The following is a 7,246-nucleotide window of genomic DNA, read 5'->3' on the forward strand; positions in this document are numbered from 1 at the left end:
CTCGTTAAATTTATAAAATAAAAAATATTGTATATTTGTTCTAACTTGGTTGGAATATTAAACTTGTATCCGATGCATAATTTACATTAGGGTCAGATGTTAGTCACATAATTTTTACAAGTTATTTTTAACCTCAACTTGTAAGTGTGGTTATTTTTTGTCAATGTATACTATTCCTTACTTGTGTGACGTTTTTTTATTTTTTACAACTCTTTATGCGTATAGATCTCATTATATAAAATTTGTGGTTGATAGTTTTCTTCAACTAAAAGTAAAGCTCGAATAATTTTCAATTTATGAATAAAAAATAGAAGATTATATATGGTTAAAAAAAATATGGGTGTTTAGGGTTTATAACTTTGAGTTATTCGCAAGTCTTTGATTATAACGAGTGTTTCCTGAATCCATTGCCTGTTCCCATGACCGCAATTTGGGGGTACTATCTCTTCATCCTGTAATAACTATTCAAAAGAAAAAGAAAAAAAGAAAAAAAAATGATGAATGGTTTAAACTTTATACGCATGGCATTTGAATATATAGAGTTTGACCAAGAGACTTGTCCTTCAAAACTGAACATTATTATGACAAATTCATTTCTATATTATTTTTCTAATTCAATTGTTAATTATGTTAGAGCGTGAAATTAGATATTGTATTAATAAAATATTATATATTTTATTAATATTCATGGTTTATATCAATGGTTTATTTTTATATACACAAAAATATTGTATTAATAGTCAAGTCTTCCTATTTCCTTTTAATTTCTTTTATTTTAACCTTTCTCTCTTTTCTGTGAAAATACTTTCCTTTCTTTTCTTTAAAACTTTTCCTTTATGTCTCATTTCTTACAAAATCTAAGCGAGGAATTAATTAACATTTTTATCCAATCAAATTTTCAAATAAAATAAGTACTTATTTATTTTAAAGATTTATTATTGTATTTTTTCTTTTGATTTTATTAAGTACTAAAATTTTCTGTTTAGATACCTAACTTAGATTTTGAAATTACGTTAATGTTCAGTTTTTGTTTGGAAATTCAACATTTCACGTAAGAAAATTATTCATATTTTTAATAGAATCATGAATTAGGTGATTTGAACGTGAAGATGACTTGATTACGAGATTTTCTATTTTATGTAGGATTTTACTTGTTTGAAAATATTTTTGAATGTTTGAATTTGAGTATTGTTGTGTTTGATTTGATAAATGATTGTTTAAAATGATTTGGATTATTGTTACTAATGTATTGATTAGTGACTAGGTTAGGCATCTTAAGTTGTTTTCTTGAATGGAGTTTTGAATATAGTTTAGATAAATAAAGTAAGTTTATATGAACTTTTTTATGAATAAATATGAATTTAATACAAATATAAACATGCATATTTTGAGTTAAGGAAAAATTGATGATTTAAAAAGAGTGAAGAATGATGTTTGAGTAAATCATGACTTGTATTGATAATTTGAATTGCTTAAAAGTTGTATGATTTAAAATGTTTATGAAAATACCTTTAGAATAGATTAATTTTGCTATTGAGATGATTTTTTCTTAAAGCTTGTTCTCAATCATATTTTTATTCAAATGAAGAATTTTTCACTCAAATGAAAATAATAGTACAACTCAACTTAGTTTCTACCAAAATTTCGGTTAAGCGTGCATACTTTCACTTAAGCTAAAAACATTCTTCTTCAGAACACTTTAGCTAATTTAATATATATGTTTTTTTATAAAAAAACATGGTTAAAAGCTCTTTTTGGTCACAGTTTTAATTCGGAAAATTCGAAATGGTCCCCATATTTTGTGTGTGTTCAATTTGGTCCTAAAGAACGTAATTGATGTTCAATTAAGTCCTTTTCACTAACTCTTTTAAAATTGTTAACGGCTAGCTGTCCAACTGTGCAGTCAGAGAATGAAATGTCATTTATTTACTTACGTGTACTCCTAGTAATGTTGAAAGTGAGATTGAAAAGAATTAGAGTTTCCTTTTAAATATGATTAATTAGAAATTTAGGATTCTCTTATAATTATAATTAAGACATAATTAGAGTTAAGATGCTATTATTAAAAATTAAATTTATAATAAGTGGAACCCAATTAAATTCTAAATCAGAATTATCTTATCTAGGTTTTAATTAATCCCCTTGGAAGATTCAGAGGACCTTAATCACAACATTTTTTCCCCAATTTTGGGTTGTCTTCCTTCACGGCCAAACCCAGATTAAGGGAGCACAAGCACTCACCTTTTTGTTTTAGTTCTGGTTCGCGTCACAAGGAGTGAAGACTTCCTTTCTCTTATCTTTCTTGGTTCTTATTGGGGGGTTTTGCACGTTGGGGATGCGAGTTCAGGTGGCTAGGGTGCGAACTCCTTTTTCGCAGTGTCAGGGCTCACGGGGAGGATGTGTCGCAGTTTTGAGGTTTTCTATGCTCATTCTTGGCTTGTGATTTAAGGTTGTTCTTGTGTTTTTATTTCTTCTATGCAAATTGAAAATTATAGGTTGAGGGTTTTGATCTTGTAATTTGGGGCTTTGGTTTTAAGGTTTCTGAATTTGGGAATTTTTTGGGGGTTTGGTTTCAGGGTTTCTGAATTTGGGAATTTTTTGGGGTTTTTGTTCTTGGTTTTTTTGACGTTGCGATTGGAGGAGTCGAAATCTTTGTTTTCAAATTGGATTTTGGGGATTTCCTGTACTTGAGTTCTTTTTTTCTTTTTGAAATTTGGAGTTAGGGGTCCTGGTTCTTGCATTTTTGGATTTTAATTGATGGTGGTGGCACAAGTTTGTGACAATGGAGGAGCTGATGGGTACGGCAGCAGCGATATCTCCGGCAATGTTGGACTATGGGGTGGTGTTAAGGCCATTCACTGATGTTCTTCCCAATCTTGCAGATCTCCCTTCCAAACCACGATAAACCCTATAGATATCAATACCCTTAATTTAATTTTGAAAATAATAAGCCTAATATCAGAAAAAGAATTTCAAAAATAATAAATCCACCTCATTAGATCCATGTAAGTAAATAAATGACATTTCATTCTCTGACTGCCCAGTTGGACAGCTTGTCGTTAACAATTTTAATGGAGTTAGTGAAAAGGACTTAATTGAACACCAATCACGTTCTTTAGGACCAAATTGAACACAAAAACAACATAGGGACCATTTCGAATTTTCCGAACCAAAACTGGGATCAAAAAGAGCTTTTAACCTAACAAAAATGAATATAATATTTTTGTTCTTAAGAGACTAAATATACCATATAAAGATCTTCGCTAACAACCACATGCAACAACTCCAACCTCATGCTCTCAAGCTGAGATGTCTTATGTTTTAGTCTCCTCAAGACCGAAAGGGTGTGTGCTTGTAAAAGACAACATTGATTACAAAACCCTAGCCCGTCCAATCACAAAAAACATGACCAAGCAAATTCAAGAAGAGTTAGAAACATTATGCAAGGTGAAGCTAGTCTCTTATTCACTTGGACCATCACGAAGTATTTCTAGACCTTGTATTAAAGGTCAAGTAGTGTACGATTTCCTTTTTGAGCCTTATATAATGGGTCAAGTAGTGTAAATTTTTGGTCAACTTAGGTCAACACCCAATGTTAGCCCAAGAGAAATACATATTCCAGAGTTTATCACATGGGTTAAAGTTTTGTCATAGCTTGGTGAGAAAAGGAGAAGGCCATCCCACCTTTGGGGGAGAGTGACCATGTATCATGCTCCCAATGGAGAGGATTTCCCTTAGGTAGTGATCATGTGTCATTTAGGAATCAAGAGAATTCTCCCATTTTAGTGGCCACATGTCCTCCTCCTAGTGGAGAGGATTTTTGCCTTGATTTTCAAGCTTTTTTAGGGTTTTGCTGCTACAAATTTGAAGACACCTTAAGACTATTAGTAGAGGTGTCTCACCCCATGTAAATTCACTTTGAGATTAGTATTGTTATGCTGTCAATTTATTGTGTCATCTTACTTGTCTCCAAAGTCATGGATAGAACATCCCATGTGATCTCTTCTAGCCACCTTCATTGAGAGTTGGCTCATCCTCCCTTAAGAGCACCAAACATCATTAATCCCACCCTTCTAACATCCAAATTTAAACCATTTCTACCATACAATCCTATTGCTTTCGCACACTCACCTTCATGGTCTCATCTTCATGCTCTAGATCACCCTAACTTGAGGAATAGACTATCAAACACTCAAGTCATCCAAGTTTGTCAAAGTTTCTTCTACAAGCACACACCCTTTCGGTCTTAAGGAGACGAAGACCTAGGAGATCTCAACTTGAGGGTACAAGGATGGAGTTATAACGCATGGAAAAAGTTGTTAACAAAGATCTTTGTAGAGTATATTCAGTCTCGTAAAAAAAATTTTGAGGTCCATCATGGGGTCGAGATATATTCTATGACGAAAGGACTATATGTTGTCTACAAGGAGCAAGATGACTAGAGCTAAAGATACTAACCAACCTCTGCAAGAAATGATACGGATGATGGAGATGCAACTAGAGTTTATTGAGTAGAAGAAGAGAAAAATCAAGGAGATAGGTGCTTTGAGGCAATAAAATGTCAAGTTAAAGAGGAAGGTGAAAAGAGGTGAGAAGGGGAAAGAAAAGGACAACCCAGAAAATACTACTTTTGTGCAAAAGTCTGCATCTTATCCTCAGATTGCACCAGAAACTAAGGAAGGGAGTGGTAACAACAAAACTAAGACTCGAGGAACAACGAGTACCTCGTTTGTGGTGGGAGAAAGTCAATGTCATCCCTTTATAGACGACATCATGGAGGTTCCCCTCTCTACTAACTGAAGTCTTTCAACATAGACCAATATGATGGCAATACAAACTCAGATGAGCACATTGACGTTTATGTCACTCAAGTCAATTTGTATACAACCAAGGACGCAATCATGTATAGGGTCTTTCCCATAACTTTAAAAGGAGCAGTTTTGAATTAGCTTACTTGCCTATTCCTTTTCTCCATAGATTGTTTTAGCACTTTAGTAGTGCGTTCTGGAACAAAGTTCACAACTAGTTGGCCCTACCACCTCACTTCTTTGGTGTTTGTTAACATAAAACAGGAAAAAGGAGAGTCTCTACATGCATTCATGGAGCGATCTAGGAAGGTGCCTTGTTGTACTATAGGAATCAAGCAAAGAATACTAGAAGCCCAAATTGGAAGCATTTTTATCAAACATTCAACTTCTTCCATTTGTTGAATGTTGCAAACCCTTTATGGATTTTTTATGCTACCTCCCGTGTCAAGTTCATTGTCTCATATCAGAGTAGCTTCGTTTAAACACCTATTCAAAAATCAAATAGCTTATTTATTATGAGTAGTTTACTCAACCTAAAATTTTGTATTTTTTTTACCACTCATCTACTCCATCGTTTATGGTAAAATGAAAGGCATGTCGACTTCCATTTTCTTATTTATCTATTGTAAAAGAAAGGATTTTGATTCTAATGAATTAGCAATTCACTTTAAAAGATAAAATAAGTAATTTCATGAGAAAATAAATCTTTAAGAGTATTATAAATGTATCAAACATAGTTGGTAAGATCTCAACCACCTTGCACAAGATGTACTCGACCTAAGTATATTCATACAAGAGCGACATCGTGTTGGCCATAACGATGTCATATCGATTAGTTCATTAGCAATGCCGAATTGTGATTAAGTCAAGTCAATGGTCAAAGCATATTAGAGAAGTATTAGACAAGGTTAATTAAGATAATTAACCACATGGATCAGGCTCGTGTAGGTAAAAGCCCATAAGCATGATATAAATAGTAAAGTACACAAGGTAAATTAATTATGTTTTCATTATTACAACTTTTATTACTATTTGACACACTTGACTGACTTGAGTATCAGAGTATCTTTTGTAGGGACACATCCTTTCAGTCTTGAGGAGACAAACACCTACAAATCTCAACTTGAGGGTGGAAGGTTGGAGTTGTAGCACAAGGAAGGAGTTGTTAACAAAGATCTTTATAGGGTATATTTGCTCTTGCAAGAACATTTTATTTTTGATTTGTTGAGATTGTTGATAGAGGAAGCACTGGTTTAGCTAAACTCTCAATCTCAGAACTTCTGGTTTTTTATTATGACAACACAATATTAATAACACATGTATTGTTATGTGTTGATATGTGTTACATGTTCATATCTTTCATGATTATGATTATTTGAGAACATATATGTGTTGTTTTTGTTATAGCATACTAATTCACTGTTCTACATGAGATCTTATCAGTGTATGCATGACAAATGTTTTTTAGAAAGAAAAATCACATGCACTTTTACTGAACTTAATATGTGTGGCAAAACAACAGTTTTTAAGTCGACTTCATTATGAACTGAGTCGATTAAAACGTGTGGCTTTGCACAATTTTTTTCTAAGTGTGCTATGAACATTTTTGAAGAAAAAGTTTTCAAAACTGCATTGAACTTTGTAAAGTCGACTATGTGCGCAAGCCATTCGACTTAGTTAGTTATGTTTTGAAAAATTGTTATTGCTTGTCATGTCTAATGGCTATATTTTCAAATATGTTTATTCAAGCATTGATTATGAGTCAAATGTATTAAATGCATAATCAATTTGGTTGGTTTGACTCTCGACTGTTACTAAATGTTATAATTGTCATAACTGTTTGACTGTAGTTGACTATATTAGTAGCATAGTCAACTTTGGGAGCGTCTGTTTAACAGAAAACCATATATAGATGTGATTATATTTTCTACAAAGGCTTTTGGTAATTCTAACATTTTCATTGAATTGTTTCAGATCTTGATCTCTGCTAGAAAGTGAAAAGCTCCAAGAACTCATCAAGAAGATCATGGTGATCATTCTTTGGGAGCTGCTTGACGAGCAAGTATTGGTGTGCGTATAGACTGCTTGATCATTCTGCACTGAAGGTGTTTCATACGTGATCAACTACTTCTCTCAATCTTGTGAAGATTGTGGCTGTCCTGTTGTGATTATAGGAAGAGGACGTGCTGCGTTCTAGGGACTTTGAGGATTGTTCAAAGTTGATAAAGACTATAGGAGAGGGGATATCTTGTTGTTGTTCTTTGTTGTGTGTATGCTTATATTTTGGTTAGAGGGTTAGAGAGGTGTTTTATATTTTGACGTGGAGGTCGCTATAGAAACCTTGCTGTAAAAACCTTGACCATTATAGTGAATTTGCTTCCTGGGATTAGAAGGACACCAGATGTAGGCAATTTGGCCGAACCGGTATAAAAATCTAT

Source organism: Vigna radiata, chromosome 7 (assembly GCF_000741045.1).
Source record: "Vigna radiata var. radiata cultivar VC1973A chromosome 7, Vradiata_ver6, whole genome shotgun sequence".
Taxonomy (NCBI): domain Eukaryota; kingdom Viridiplantae; phylum Streptophyta; class Magnoliopsida; order Fabales; family Fabaceae; genus Vigna; species Vigna radiata.